Source organism: Podarcis erhardii (assembly GCF_964252035.2).
Source record: "Podarcis erhardii genome assembly, chromosome: 3".
NCBI classification, from domain to species: Eukaryota; Metazoa; Chordata; class Lepidosauria; order Squamata; family Lacertidae; genus Podarcis; species Podarcis erhardii.
The window spans coordinates 1736391-1753363 of NC_138507.1; the positions used below are offsets into that span (position 1 = coordinate 1736391).

At 43.3% G+C, this 16973-nt stretch overlaps 1 long non-coding RNA gene across 1 annotated transcript in view; it reads left to right on the top strand.

The window, feature by feature from the left end:
• Positions 1 to 308: 308 nt before the first annotated feature.
• The window catches only part of LOC309338516, a 230229-nt gene continuing 213564 nt past the window's right edge, over positions 309 to 16973 (top strand). Inside the window, exon 1 of the long non-coding RNA XR_014154958.1 lies at positions 309 to 540. This is a non-coding gene — a long non-coding RNA (uncharacterized lncRNA). The remainder of the gene's footprint in view (positions 541 to 16973) is intronic.

Consider the following 16973-nt stretch of genomic DNA (forward strand, 5'->3'; position numbering starts at 1 on the left):
GATAAGCACAGAAATCTTAAGCAGATGCTTGAGAGAGAGAAATGGATGCTCTGGGCCATGGAAGCTGCAAGAGGCTGAGCCTACACTTCTTCCCAAAAGTTACATTTTGCAATGAAGTCCACTTCTTCTATCGCTACTTTCAAACTTCTAGACTCCTGAATGTGTTTGCCTATTCACATCAGTCAGGGTTTGACTCCACCCACAGAGGTGCACTCCATTGTCACAAGAACAGCATGACAGAAGAAGAAGAAGAAGAAGAAGAAGAAGAAGAGGAGGAGGAGGAGGAGGAGGAGGAGGAGTAGTTTGGATTTGATATCCCGCCTTTCACTCCCTTTAAGGAGTCTCAAAGCAGCTAACATTCTCCTTTCCCTTCCTCCCCCACAACAAACACTCTGTGGGGTGAGTGGGGCTGAGAGATTTCAAAGAAGTGTGACTGGCCCAAGGTCACCCAGCAGCTGCATGTGGAGGAGCGGAGACGCGAACCCGGTTCCCCAGATTAGGAGACTACCGCTCTTAACCACTACACCACACTGGCTCTTAGTATGTGAGTCAGAAAAGTAGACTTGCAGGAAGGCATAAGCCTTTCTGAGGAACTGATGGTCCAAAGAGTAGGCACATCCTGAGCTGCTGCTTTTTTCTCTTTCTCTTTTTGCCTAGAAAAACTTATTTCATAAGGAATCACATATATTTATTTGTTTCATTAAGTTTCTTTAAAACTTGTACTACCCATTTGCCATTGCAGCAGGGTGGGGTACATATGAATATTAGAATACAACACAAAGAAAGTAAAAATGTATATAACCTAACATAGCTAAAAACCCTGACAGGCTCAGCCATTGAAGTTCAGTAAATTCCTCAGCAAACATATGTGTCTTCAACTGGCACTGAAAGCTCCTAAGGGTGCTCAGAGATCCTAATAGATATGGAGGGTAAGGCCTGTTTGGGCACATCCAGAAAAGTGCAGATGGAGAAGCTGGGCCACCAAGCGGCTGCCCATTTCACACAAGGCTACCATTCTGCAGGAGCTACTTGAGGTGAACCAGTAATCTGACCCTTCTCTGAAGCCCACTCAACACTTTCAGAGATGAGGCTGGAGAAGGGGACTTCCCAGTAGGGACCTCTGGCATGTCCAGGACATTGGCCAAGCACCAAGCTTTTTGACACTTTTTGCAAGCCTTTCTCCCATACTGACTTTTGTATACTTCAATTGGTCCTCACAATGTTTTATTACTCTTCTTTTTAATATTTGTTTTAAACTTATACTGTAGGCTGCTCTGAGAATCCTAACAGATGAAGGAGCAGGGTCTAAAATATATATAAATACAGTACAACAAACAGATAATCTGCCAAATCCCTTTAAAGCCCTGATTCAGCCAGGACAGCCTTTCCCCAAGCCCTTTCTTTAAGGAAAAGACCACCGTCCAACTGCAATATTGCCAAACTCCAGTCCTGTTTGTTGCAATTCCTTCAGATTGCAATTTTTTTAGAAGCTTTACTTGGTTTGCAGCTCCACTGCTTTTAAGCTTTCAGTTTCTCTTTGGGCACTGTATAATATTTGCTCCTACATCCTCATGAACAGAGATCACAGTGGGCAACTTCAACACTGTGCAATACTTACAGCAACTGAGTTTGAAAAGACTGCAGCCTTGGCTTTTCATTTTCTGGGGGTGTCTTCCAGGACTGCTTCCATTCATGGAACACTTCAGAACCTACTGTCACCATGCCTACATTTAGCTTTTATTTCCTCCAGTTTGCAGGGGAGGCGGGGTCCTCATCTGAGTTAAGACATTGTTAATTTTGGCATTTGAGAGTGCAGAGCTGTCATCCTGCAAAGGGGAGCATAATTCAGAAGGAAAGTTGCATGTACATCACTTTTCCAAGTGTTAAGAAGTCCTAGAGAGAGTGCTAAGCTTCCGCTGAATGAAAGAACATGGAAGTTGGGGCTGGCTCCAGGATTGCATGAGTCTTTGGGCATGCCATCTCCCCATGCCTGTTCCTTTCTCCACCATGCCATGGGCAATGGGTGACTCCAGGCCCTCTCTCTCATCTCCAACCCATTTGTCCTATGACAGTGGTGCTACCAGTGGAGGAGGAAGGTGGCAGCATGGACACAGGGCTAAGTTACCAGCATGTGACCAATCACGCCTCCTGTTGCTTTATTTATAAATACACAAGCAGATAATACATGGAGGAGTTAAAGAGATATCAGATCATCAGAGGGAGGTGCTGGACTGCCTGCCTCTGTCTCTATTGCAAACTACTTTTTTTCCACACACACAAAGCTGTCCTCTGCCCTTTGCTGTGTGTGATCTTCCCCAAGCTCTGCCTCCTTCAGTACCCTCAAGAAAGATATCCAGGAGGAATCAGGAGGACATCTCCTAACAATTACCTTTCCTCGGACAACCATTCTTACTTGCTAATCCGCCATCTGCCCCATGAATGGTGCTGGAAGCCACAACGTTCTTCAGTGGTACAAATGACCGTGATATCAGTCTGGAACAGCTTTCATATTTGTCGCCTTTGGGTTCACATCTTTACAAAGTTGAAGCTACAACACCAGTTGCAACCACTGAATTATTCTGGAAGAGTAGAGGAGGATATGCTGGGATGGGAAGAGAAGCATTTGTGGGAATATTGCAGTGTTACACACTTGCTGTTTCCACCACTTGCTGTCAGTTAGGTCTTTCTGTTAGTTACCTTTACAATTATGGATACATTTTAAGATTCAGACTTCCAAAATACATAACTTTAAATCATTAACATCCTTCATAGCCTATGATTTGCTAGTTCCATATGTAGCCTTTTGGCTCATTCATCTGGCTCAGATTCAAGGCTTGTCCTGCCTTCGGTTTAGGGTTTTCCTTCTTTGATGAGAGAGAGAGAGAGAGAGAGAGAGAGAGAGAGAGAGAGAGAGAAATTCACAACAGTTTTTAACTCTGAGTTGAAACTGGTGTGTTATTTAGGATAACAGTGACAACCCAGTCTGCACTTCAAATCACATATAGTGATTCCTCAGGAATACCCATGGCTCATCTTGGATCAAGGGCAGAACTTTGAACCTTTTGGGAAGATTTCTGCCTGTGACACTCTCTCTCTCTCTCTCTCTCTCTCTCTCTCTCTCTCTCTCTCTCTCACACACACACACACACACACACACACACACACACAAATGCACTCTCACACATACCAGACTTGGCACCTTTTTGTTGTCACCTTGGCTTTGAGGGCATCAGCCATTGTGTGTGTCGGCTTTGAGGTAAACTAAACTACACAATGGCAACAGTAGCCAAATTCAAGTCTGAAGGCTGCTTTAAATACAAACTGCAGCCTGTGGAGTACCCCAGCCTGTGTCCATCTCTGTCCTGACATGTCACTTTCATATGACTATTCCCCCTCTTTCCCCTCCTCCCTTTCCTTCGATGACCTCTGTCCTCTAACTGCCCCCCTTAAGCTTTTCAGTACGTTTGTGTAGAGTCAGCTGTCTTAAATTTGAGTCTCTTTTGTGATTTACCAGGGTTGCTGATGTGCACCCAGGTGATTTAGTGCTGCAAAAATACCCAGGAATGCAAGGCTAGGCAATCTCCGCATTATTAATAACAACAATAATAAAACTAAATGTCCCCTCTCAGAGCTTTCAGTGGACATGCCACTCAATTTAGCATTTTAACAGTGGCATGTGGCCTCTACATGGCACCTGATTAGAGCTGATGGATTTGAGCAGGCAAAGAAAAGGTTATTTGTCAAGCCTTCCATGGCAACTGTGTGCTGTTTGGAAAGCTCCAGGTCAGAGCAGCTCCAGCTGCATTCCTGCCCATGACACGGAACGAGACTGAACTTTGTCACATTATTAAGCTGTCAGCAGGGCCAGGGTGTCAGCCAGATTTCTGGTGGGAACTCCATGCATATGCTGAGGGACCATGGAGCAGAATTATATCAACACTATTGTAGAACAGGCAGAAATGAACTGCGCCATAATTGCCACCTTAAAATCTCCACCAGGAAGACGAGTGGAAATATCCGATAAACACCAATGTTAGGCATCTACCAGGATGTTTATCGACAAGGCAACGCAGCAATGGACAAGAGTTTCAAAGGGAAAACAGCACTTCCTGGGGGACTTCACTTCCTGGGCCGGCCATTCCGAGTGAGGCAACCAACCGTCCTATTTTATCACTTTCGAATAAGAATTTACATTTGTGCAGAGATATAAAACATTGAGCAAGGTTTTGAAAGAAGTTCATAGAATGATTCATGGAATGACTCATAGCTATGCGAAAGCCAATAGAGGAACATTTTTATCCCTCTGTCCTAATGCTAGAATTTGTAGACGTCCAATAAGGCTGAATGTTGGTAGATTCAGGATAGATACAAGAAATGACTTCTTCACACAGCTCATTGCTAAACTAGGGCACTCCCTCCCTCCCTCCCACAGGAAGCATCGTTGGCCACTAATCTACATGGCTTTGAAAGTGATGCTCTCACTTTGACAGAATTACAACCCTGGTAGATGAAGGGAACGCAGTGGATGTAGCCTACCTTGATTTCAGCAAGGCATTTGACAAGGTGCCCCATGATATTCTTGTAAAGAAGCTGGTAAAATGCGGACTTGACTATGCTACCACTCAGTGGATTTGTAACTGGCTGACTGACCGAACCCAAAGGGTGCTCATCAATGGTTCCTCTTCATCCTGGAGAAGAGTGACTAGTGGGGTGCCACAGGGTTCTGTCTTGGGCCCGGTCTTATTCAACATCTTTATCAACGACTTGGATGATGGACTCAAGGGCATCCTGATCAAATTTGCAGATGACACCAAACTGGGAGGGGTGGCTAACACCCTGGAGGACAGGATCACACTTCAAAACGACCTTGACAGATTAGAGAACTGGGCCAAAACAAACAAGATGAATTTTAACAGGGAGAAATGTAAAGTATTGCACTTGGGCAAAAAAAATGAGAGGCACAAATACAAGATGGGTGACACCTGGCTTGAGAGCAGTACATGTGAAAAGGATCTAGGAGTCTTGGTTGACCACAAACTTGACATGAGCCAACAGTGTGATGCGGCAGCTAAAAAAGCCAATGCAATTCTGGGCTGCATCAATAGGAGTATAGCATCTAGATCAAGGGAAGTAATAGTGCCACTGTATTCTGCTCTGGTCAGACCTCACCTGGAGTACTGTGTCCAGTTCTGGGCACCACAGTTCAAGAAGGACACTGACAAACTGGAACGTGTCCAGAGGAGGGCAACCAAAATGGTCAAAGGCCTGGAAACGATGCCTTATGAGGAACGGCTAAGGGAGCTGGGCATGTTTAGCCTGGAGAAGAGGAGGTTAAGGGGTGATATGATAGCTATGTTCAAATATATAAAAGGATGTCACATAAGAGGAGGGAGAAAGGTTGTTTTCTGCTGCTCCAGAGAAGTGGACACGGAGCAATGGTTCCAAACTACAAGAAAGAAGATTCCACCTAAACATTAGGAAGAACTTCCTGACAGTAAGAGCTGTTCGACAGTGGAATTTGCTGTCAAGGAGTGTGGTGGAGTCTCCTTCTTTGGAGGTCTTTAAGCAGAGGCTTGACAACCATATGTCGGGAGTGCTCTGATGGTGTTTCCTGCTTGGCAGGGGGTTGGACTCGATGGCCCTTGTGGTCTCTTCCAACTCTATGATTCCATGATTCTATGATTCTATGAAAGAGTTTTCGACAAATTCGAGGAGGAGGAGGAGGAGAGGACTATTGATGGTTAGTAGCTACAATAGCTCTGTTCCACTGCCACTCCCAGAGCAGGATGACCCTGAACAGCAGGGAGTTGCCAGGAATTGCGGTGGACAAAGCGCTGCTGGGCTGATTTCCTGCTTGCAGGCTTCCTGCTGGCATCTGGTTGGCCACTGTGAGAACAGGATGCTGGATGGGCCTGATCCAGCATTCTCTTCTTATTGAGTTAGCAGAAAGGCCTGATTCTGGGGCCCCTCAGCTATGTCAGCCTAGAGCCCCTCCGCCCACACCTGAGCCAGCCAAACAGTTCTGTGGCACAACAGGGCACTGGGGATGTGTGTGCCGGGCTAAGGTCCATAGAGGAATGAGAGCAAGAGGGCAGTCTCCGTGGGGCAGGACCTCCTGCAGTCCAGGGCCTTGGCCAATGCTCCAGCAGGCTGCACAATGACACTGGGCCCAAGGGGCAGATGCTGTTTTCTGCCGTGTCCACAGCTCTGCTCATGCCACTTGGCAACCACTTTCACAAAGGGATAAATCCATGATTAATATCACATTTCTCTATCTTAGGGCTAGACACATTTGTCTAAACTATTAAGGAAAGAAATAAAAATATAACGAATTTCAGTAACCAGTATATATGGGGAGGAACGTAAACATAGTCTGGCTGTCTCTATGGCCTTTGATCACATTTGCTACATTCTTATTTGTCTTATACAGGACTATGCACTGATTTGCAACAAGGATTCCCACACGTCTTTCATCCTCTTTTGTTCTTAGGGATATAATATCCTAAAAATCTATCCAATAAAACAATGTTAAGTATCGAGATAAATCCAAATTTTAAAGCATCTTTTGAATTCACTGAATAGGAGAAACACCCCGAAACTACTGTGCTGTTCATAATATTGAAGCATTGTAATTTTTATCATCTATCTTGTATCCCAGATGCATTGCTAATGATATTATTCAGGAATCTAAATGTATCCAAATGAAGCCATTCTCCTTATCACTCACACTCATGTCTTGTAAAGGGCACAACAAATGCAAAATGAAAGTATAGAAATTATAGTTTGCTTGCTTGTATTTATGCTTTGCTCACTGGTTGACCCCTTGTATAAGATCTAGTTCTCTGCTCATTCGACAGGTTCTACACAATGAATGACTACTACTATAAAAAATTCAAAAAGAAGGAAAGTCTTGGTCTATAATAATAAAAAATTAAAAATGGAAACCCACGATTCTGCATCTGGTGAGAGTTTGGGAAATGAATTTGGAAGGAGGCAACAGACATTAAAATGGACTGCAGCAAGAAGGATAACACTAGCTAACTACTAATCTCTGGAAAAAGAAGGGATGACTATAACCCAAGCCTGCCTCCATTCTTAGGCAAAACACGCAGATTCGCTGACAGGTAGAAAAAAGGAATATAGAGAAACTTGGTAGTCTCTTGTGACAGCAAAGGTGGAAAATAATTTTATGGTAGTGTGTTAAGAGAAGCCAAATTGGGTAGCTTTGCCTAGCAGTTGGTAGGTATGTTTCACTAGAGAAGAAAATCACATCTTCAGCGGGTGTCAAATCCACCTCCTTTGCTTTGTATTCCAAACTGAACAGAAGTGGGATCCTATACAAAGACATTCACAACAACCTGCCCTGATTGTACCGTGACTTTGCTTCCTTTTCCGCTATGAACTAAGTTCAGTGCTGGGGAAGGAGGAGGTGAGCAGAGATCAGGTGTTTAGGACAGGGGATGTGTTATTTTTCGATCAGGAACAAAATAAACAGAAATAGTTCTTTACAGTGATGGTACATCAGCTTTCCAGAGATTAGACTTTGGAGGCTGCACTTAACGCAGATGCAGCAGATGTTCAGAGTCTGATGCTGCTGCGTTTAGGATCAGGTAGGAATTCCCCCAGGCCAGACTGGCTACAGGCAAATGACCGGGATGGTGGTGGGCGGAGACCCTGGGGGGCACTTGCTGCCCATTGAATTGCTCCAGTTTTTCTCTGCTTATGGCACAATGTTGATTGGTGGCAGGGGGAGGCACAGATATGCTTTCACCTTTGATGATCGTAGGGCTGGACCTAAATAGTATTTTGGATAGATTTAAAAGCCAGCTAAGCACTTAAGTGACAACATCTATCCTCTAAAATAGGCTTGGTGTGAGGATTTTCCTTCTGTTCCATCTTTTCTGTATCATTTCTTCATTTCATACATTACTGGAGCAGTGCAGGACGCACCCACAGGGAGGGAGGGCTCAAACGCAAGCCGATTTCCACCCCTCTATCCTCCCTGCCCATATGGAGAACATGGCAGTGGTTTTATATTGTCTAAGGCTGACTCAATGGAAGACACCCTTTTGTCATCAACACTGGAAGCAGAATTTTGCTTTCACGGTAAAAGCCAAACAATCCTTAAAAGGCATAGGAGGAAAATCCGGGTTACAGATGTCAAACAACATTTAACAACCTCTTGTGGCACTGCGGAAGTGAAGCCACAAACCCCTGGTGTCGCACGCAGACTTCTTTAGGAGAGGTCGTGGCTAACGGGGCTCCTTTGGATTTCCAATTGTTCAGTCCCAATTCACTGGCTACTGTTCTCTGCACTGAATTGTATTAGTTAGGTATCAATAAACAGCTGCAAAGTCAAATTAGTACTGTTTACTGTCAAATTAACATGGAAAGCGATATGTTGTGCTTTGTGTTTATAGCTTCTGCACAGGCCGCTCCAGCAACAAAGCGACTAAATGAGAATGGACAACTTCCAGTGCTAGATGCTCTTTGAGATCAAACAGAAGGCAAATGTTGTTTGTCTTATAAAATAAACAGTATCTTTTCAGGTTCATGTGCTCAGAATAACAGCTATTATGTTTCGCCAGCTGTTTTTTATTTTCCAACTAATTGTATGTCTCGTTCTCCAGTCGACTTCCAGACCATTGTTTCCATTCTACTGCTGATTCAGGGAAAGAGAGAAGGAATGCATGCCTATGGATGTAGAGGTACCACTGGGGGGGGGGAATAGAGAGGCGCACACTCATCTGTCTGCGGTATGCTGAGGGGCTGAGGACACACCCTGGCTTTTCAACTCTGTCTCGGGGGGGGGGTTAATTTTTGGAAGAAATTGTCTACAGTTAGACTTCCAGTGCCTGCTTGGTGTCAGGGACTGGCTGGATGACTAAGAGTGTGGGGGGGGGGGAGACGCCCACCCAAGAATCCCCCAGGGATGACACAGAGGAAGAAAACTTCGACCCAGGACAGCGGTGGTGGGACACTGACGATTGGTCTGTGGAAGAGGGAAGCTGGGAGGTGATTGAAGCAGGAGGTTTGCGTGAATGTGGGGAGTCAGAAGAAGAAAACTAATTTGAATTCAGAAGGACCCATTCTACCTCTCTCCTAACTGGTCTATCAAGACTCCCATTGCTGCTGCTTCAACAAACACAAACTATTTGGCCAAAACAATGTCCTAGACACCAATATGTCATCAGAGACACCTAAATAATGTTGGAAGTGTCAGAGTGCAACACAACTCACATTGCAGCTGCTGTATCTGCATGAAGAGAGGAACCTCCACATTTCCTAGACTGTCTTTCTTCTGCTGACATGTTGATCTTCTTCAGGTTAGACTGATAATTTTCAGGTTGCTGACCCATGTCCTGTTCCCCTTCCTCCTCCTTCTCCAGGCTTCCCCAATGAGAGCAGATATACTTGGAGCTCTTCCTCTTGAGAGGCAAAAGCAAGAGCAGCTAACTGCATCTCCACCTTAGCCAGAAAGAACTATATCTTCTATCCCACTGGAATATGTGATATTAAAGCTGCGCTCATTTCTCTCTAGTCGGGGACAGAGGGTGGCGCTTGGGGGGGAATTGTCATCGCGCCACTCCTTGGTGTGTGGAGTGCCTTAGGATGCGATTCTCTCCCCGATGCTTTTTAACATCTTTATGCGCCCCCTCGCCCAGCTTGTCCGGAGTTTTGGGCTGGGTTGCCATCAGTATGCTGATGACACCCAACTCTATCTGTTGATGGATGGCCATCCTGACTCGGCCCCAGACACACTGACCAGATGTCTGGAAGCTGTGGATGGTTACGTGGGAGCCGGTTGAAGTTAAATCCTTCGAAGACAGAGGTCCTCTGGCTGGGACGGGGCGATATGGGATTGAGGGGGCAACTCCCATCTCTTGCGGGGGTGCAATTAGTGCCAGCACTGTCCGTTAAGAGTTTGGGTGTAATCTTCGATACCTCCCTCTCTATGGAGGCACAGATTACAGCTATAACAAAGGCGGCATTTTTTCATCTCCGCCAAGCTAAGCAGTTGGCTCCTTACCTCTCTCGCCCTGACCTAGCCACCGTGATCCATGCGACGGTCACCTCCAGACTGGGTTATTGTAACTCGCTCTACGTGGGGCTGCCCTTGAGACTGACCCAGAAACTCCAGCGGGTGCAGAATGCCGCGGCAAGACTCCTTATGGGGTCTTCACTGCGAGATCACATTCATCCGGTACTATACCAGCTGCACTGGCTCCCGGTGGAGTACAGGATCAGGTTTAAGGTGCTGGTTTTAACCTTTAAAGCCCTATACGGCCTAGGACCCTCGTACCTACGGGACCGCCTCTCCTGGTATGTCCCACAGAGGAACTTATGGTCTGCAAATAAAAACATCTTGAAGATCCCAGGCCACAGAGAGGTTAGGCTGGCCTCAACTAGAGCCAGGGCCTTTTCGGCCGCGGCTCCAATCTGGTGGAACGCTCTGTCACAAGAGACCAGGGCCCTGCGGGACTTGACATCTTTCCGCAGGGCCTGCAAAACAGAGCTGTTCCACCAGACCTTTGGTTACGGCGCAGCCTGACCCCCCTCCTCTGGCAATCTGCACAGAATTTTGCTTATTGGTTGCCATAAATTTGATTTTAATTAATTTTTATAATTTTTATAATGAAATGCTTTATTTTGATTGTTGTTAGCCCCCCTGAGCCCAGCTTCGGCTGGGGAGGGCGGGATATAAATAAAATTTATTATTATTGTTATTATTATCTCCATAGCTCTCTGGTGTTCCTGATGCCACAGCTGCTACCTTTAGTGGCCTGTGGTGAGCCCAGGGGAAACAGCTCTAGCCGAAGTAATTCTATCGACCTTATTCCCACCATATAAAGCCCATCACGTATGCCATTTTCTCTGACAGTGGCCATGGCGCATAGCGTCCTGAGCTTCAGTGGTTCCCCCACCTGAAGAGAAAAAAGGTTGACTGAAAGTCAAAGGGAGGGAGCATGGAGGCTACGTTTTAGGTGAAGCTCTTGAACATTTACTATTTACATGGCACAAAAGTTAAGGTGGGTGTCTTAACTTACAATTTTCATGCTTTTGGGTGCATGAATGAGTTAGTAAGCACCTTAACTCTTTTATTAAAATAGGGCTCTTTAGTTCTAGAATTTCTTTTCATTTTGGATGGAGACAGCTTCAATTACTCAGATTGTTCTTTGGCTCTGAGCATCCAGCTCAGTCCCTGATGTTGGCAAGCTCAAACCTGGTTTGGCTACATCTTCCTACTTTCACATTAGCTCAAAGCTATTACATTTAGAGTGAATCTTCAATGTTTTCAGCCTGCATTTTCTCCCCTGGACATTTAATGTTATAAAACTGCTGTGGGAGGTGGGGTGCTGATAAATGTACATGAAGTCTTACTGAACTGTTTCATTGGGGGGGGGGGAATTATTCACTCTTTGGGGCAACTGAAAGTTTCATATATACATTTCAAAAAGTATATCAGTAGTAAAAAAAAGGTTGTTGAACATTTCCAGTCCGTCATAGCAATACAATTTTTACACTTTTGTTTCTTAGACATTTTTTCATTGCTTCAGAATCCATGTTGTAGTGTTTCCAGTACATCTGTGGGTTACACTATTCTGAAGACGTTTGGTATTCAGCTTTTGTGAGGTACAGGCTTCCGTGAGCCAGTCCTGTTAAGATCCCCCAATCTCAAACTAATTGGAGCCAGACTTCACTATTCGTGCTGACTTCAAAAAGGCTATAACGATACCAGCCAGAACTGTTTGCTCAGTGTCAGTCTGAATTTAACTCCACACTATTTTGTTTTGCTTTAATTTGACATTATTTTTGTGTTTATTTTACCTAATACGTGAATCATATAACTGTAAAAGACTCATTCTGGAAGAGTAAGGATGGATTTCAAGAATGGGTGAAACTTGGAATAACCACTGACCTACTCAATTATATTGCAGTACTGTGTGAACAATGATGTCACTGCAACAGACTTGTTGCGATAAATAGACCTGCCACTCTACTCTTGGTGGAACCAAAATCTCCATTTTAGCCACTTCATGAGGAGGAGTAAGAGTGAGCAAGCTCGTGATGGATTGAAGATTGTACTGATTCCATTTTCATTTTGGAAAAAAGGGTTAGTAAAGAAGATGGAAGATTTAAATCCCTATATAAAAACTGTTTAACAAGCTGTTACAAAATGAAGAATAGTCCCATCCCATATGCTAAAAAGATATTCATAAGATATTAGATGTTGAGAGGAATTTTCCCTGGGAGGTTTCAGCTAGGAATGGGGAAGATTCAATTCAGTTCACATTTAAAAGTGAATTTAGATAATCTGCACTTTCTGAAACATACACAAACCAAAGCACAGCCATCTTTCAAAATTTCTGAATTTTGCATTGTCCTTCTCCAGCCCAGTAAAATGCCTCATATTGTGGGAAAGTGTTTTGCAAATGTGTATCTTAAGGAGAATTTAAAATGTGCATGTTAAAAGAAATCTGCATAAAAATGCTAATGGTTTTTTAAAAATTGCAAATGGTTGTAGAAATGTGAAGAACTGAAGACAGGAAAAATGAGAAACTGAGAGAAACCAATTGACAGATTTGCCCATCCCTATTTATAACATTATCCCAAATATAAGATGCCATTTAATAAGAAGAAGAAGAAGAAGAAGAAGAAGAAGAAGAAGAATATCCAATTATAAACAACATGAATCTGCACGTCAAGAAGAAGTTGATTGAACAGAGACCCATTTCTCTAATATGTACAAATGTGCCTTTTCCTTGTAGAAAAGTTGGGTGGGCGACTCATCCCCTTATAAGATGACCTGAATTCAGTTACATTTGTTTTTCACGTAGTGATGTTGCCTTGAATTGTCAACAATGCTACACCACAGTAATCTGATTCACAGACATTTCAAAACTGGATATTGGCAGTCAGTCTCACAGTACATGGTGCAGGCCTAGACAATACTGAAAAATATATCTTTGTGGTTGTAGAAAGAGCATATTACCACATGAAGTTTGAAGGAAGACATTTCTGTGGAGAAATGGACATGACTGCGGTAAACATAGTGAGTTCCTCTAACTCTGAAGACTAGCATGCCTGTTAACAAATAATAATACCCACTTCCTTATGCCTTACTAAATTTGCTCATTGCGCTGTCTGGAGACCCAACAGATAAACCTCCTCACCGGAAGATTAGCAAGAGACATACCACAAAATTGGATGTGCCAATATTTATACGGGCCTTTTGTGGGTGTAAAGAAAATATGGCTCTTTATTTTTAAATTATATATATTTTCCCTAAATATTTTCTGGTTATTTGTTCACTATGTATTCACTGTAAAGTTATTATAATGTGGGAAACTCTCTTACATGGAATGAAGCCACTGGTTTGATGACCCTGTTTTTATATCAGGGCTTTATTCCCTCAGGGAAGATCTCATGGGAGCTACAAAAGTGGCCAGGGTCATTTTTATTCATGACTACATTTTGGGTTTGATGGTACACATTTAGTATTTAGAACATCATATATCTAACTACAGGTAGCACACGTATAGGTATGTAAGAGCAGGTGGTGACAAAGAGGACCTAACTTATGCCTGGTTTTATTTGTACTTGTAGCAATGATATCTGAGAAATCGATAAATTTCCAGCGGGGTCCCCAATCCTTCATAGCAGATTTTGGGGGTGCATAGAGGTCTGCATAGGGGTGGAGAGCAAGGGGAAATCTATTGTGCAAATGGACTGACACCATTGGTTGGCACCCTGACAAATTCATTATGGAATAAATGTTCATGAACTGCACACATGCTCTTAAACAGATACCTGTATGTGCCCAGAGTAATTTAGAGTAAACTACATTTGCTCTTCAGGACTGATCTGCTGCCTTGACAGTAAATAAAATCCTTGTAACCAGGTTCCAAATTATCAGGGTCCTTCCACCAACCATCCACCAACTTCTTGTGTGAGTAATCCTTGGGCTCAGAGCAGAGGACACCAAAGGAAAACAGAAGGGGGGGGGAAGGGGGGAGAGAGAGAGAGAGAGAGAGAGAGAGAGAGAGAGAGAAGAAAGAAAATACAAAAGGGAAGGGAAGGGAAGGGAAGAAGAAAAAAGAAAAAGAGAAATAAAAAGGACTTCCAATTTGTTTGTCTGTATGTTACATAAAAGAAATTATTTAAAACATTCACTCCTGGATAACATCCTATTCCGCTTTCCATAAAGTAGCATTTTTCCAATCTTCAAACCCAAATGTCTGAAAATCATTCATTTTCCTTTTCGGACAGAAAGTCCAGAACGGGTTCTTCTTCTATTATTATTTAGTCAGCAATGGTTTTTCTCCAATCAAACATATCTAGTTTGCCTCCAATAATTTCAACAACCATGCCTCCATATTAAACAATAATAAGTCTTCTCACCTTTGTCCATATAATAGTCCCTATGCTATGATCATATATTGAAATAGTATTCCATAGTTCTTTTCTTGCTATGTATTCCTTAAGTTGCACCCAATTCTATATCTTCTCTTTCCATTTTTTGTTGTATTTACCATAGTTTTCCATCTTTTTTTCTTTTTAAAAATTATCCCTTCTGCCATTCTTTTCCCAAGAAAAGCACCAGAGATTTGATAGCTTTTTCCTGTAGGTTCACACCAGGTTGTAAACAGAGGTCTTTCTTTATCAGTGCCAGATCAGGATGTATCTCCATCTCTATATCCATGACTTAAAACCTCTTCTCCAGCATCACAGCTCCACCATTTGGCTGTTTTGTTCCTTCAAACACCTATGTGTAGGATTTTTCCATTTCACCATCTGTTTCATTCAGCTCTACCATTTTACTCTCCTGTTCTGGCAATCCTTTATTGATATTGTTCTTCAAAGCCTCTTTAATTCCATTTTCCATTTCATCCTTCTCTTTGGCCTGTTTTCAATCATCATTTCATCAATTTCAGCTCTAATCTCTTTTAATTGCTCATCCAATAATTGCTGTAAGATGCCAACAGTCAATGGAATGTCCAGCAATGTATTTGCCATACTGAATGTTCTTGGTCTTATTAACTGTTCAGTCTCCACCTTAATATCTTCACCGACTCCAGCTTAAAATCTTCAATCTCCTGTCTCCCATTATTGTTCCAAAATTAATTATGAAATGAAGGTGTTTGCAGTCTTACTGTCCATAATAGGATTGGAGCATAGTATGGGCAATATGATGTCCTCGACTTCTAGTTGCTTCAACTCACAAGAAGAAGAAGAGTTTGGATTTGATATCCCGCTTTATAACTACCCGAAGGAGTCTCAAAGCAGCTAACATTCTCCTTTCCCTTCCTCCCCCATAACAAACACTCTGTGAGATGAGTGGGGCTGAGAGACTTCATAGAAGTGCAACTAGTCCAAGGTCACCCAGCAGCTGCATGTGGAGGAGCGGAGATGTGAACCCAGTTCCCCAGATTACAAATCTACCACTCTTAACCACTACACCACACTGGCTCTTTCAAAGTAATAAGAGCAACTTTCGAAGGAATAAGAGGTTAATCCTTTCATTTCAACTTCTTCTTTGAAGTGAAAGTTGACAGTAAAACATATGTTTGGCTATCATCAAAAACTATGCTGCAATCTCCGTTGACAAGGAGCTAATAAAAGACCTTGGAACTGTCATGATTCCCTCCATACAAGTGGCCCTTCCTTTTAGCAAGGAGTACTCCCAAAGATAAGAAAGTCTTAGGGACCCTGACATGTTATCTATGCAGGCATGAGTAATGTACTAGTTAGCTTACTCAGCAAGATGCAGCTTGTGCATATGAGAGTTGGAAGCACTGTCACGGAGAACCCAGCATAGACCAGGAGAACCCAGGCTGGTGCTAAGTGTCATCTAGCTCTAGGTAGAAGGAGTTCATCTAAGGGTTCCCTGACAGATGAAGTAGTCTGGAGCAGAGTATGCAGTGTGTGCTCAGTAGTCTGCCTTGCTTCACTTAATTAGGCTCTGGGTAGGTTTATTGTCTAATACTTGCTGTGCAACCAATAAAACCCATAGTCTTCACCCTTAGCTGTGCTTACTGTCTCCAACTCTACAAAGAATGGCTGCCCTGGGCATAACACTGTGGCCAGACCTTTATGTGTGGCAGAGTCAATAATATTTCAGTCTGTCATCTTCACGTAGTAGACATTTCTTTCTTCAGGGGTTTTTCCTTACACCATTATTTGTAACTGATCCCCTTTCTCCTTAGTACCTGCAGCAGCAGAAATTTCCTTAACAAATGAAATATGGATAATTAATCACACAATAGAAACATAGGAAGCTTCCTCGCCCAGGGAGAGCATTGGCCTTCCTCACTCTGTCTGGTCTACGCTGGCTGGCCATGAATCTCCAGGGCTTTTGACAGAAGTCTTTCCCTCCTTTCCCCAGAGATGTCAGGGGCTGAGCCTGGGACGTTCTGCGTGCAGAGCAGATGCTCTTCTCCTGAGCTGTTCCCCCTCGCCTTCCAAAGACCTCAAGTTCATGTAGTGAGGTCATCAAAATGAGTTTTGGCATTGTGTGTTCATCCAGATCCCAGCATCTTAAAGTTATGCCAAAGTTTTAGACTTCCAGGCTGCAGATGTGTATTGCAGCCCAAACATAACTATGTATTTTGGTAAGCATGATAATGACAGGATGCAGATATGAAGCAACCACGGCTGAAAGCACAAGTCATAGTTTTATGAGAATGGAAGACACATGTTTGGGGCTACTTTTATGAGAAATGAAGAGCTGAAGTGGGTCTTGCACTTTCTTGGTGCCAGGAATGACTTATTCCTTGAAAACAGTTTTGTTCAAGTGGGACATCCAATTACTGCAGAATTTTGTTTGGTATGAAAGCTAACTGCATAGAGGAGTATTGCCTTAGCAAGGGTAAACACGTCAACCCAAACATGTGGCCAAGCATGAATTCCACAGCTCAAAATATATTTGAGGTGCTAAAAAACATCAACATGTCAAGAGAAGATTATAGTCA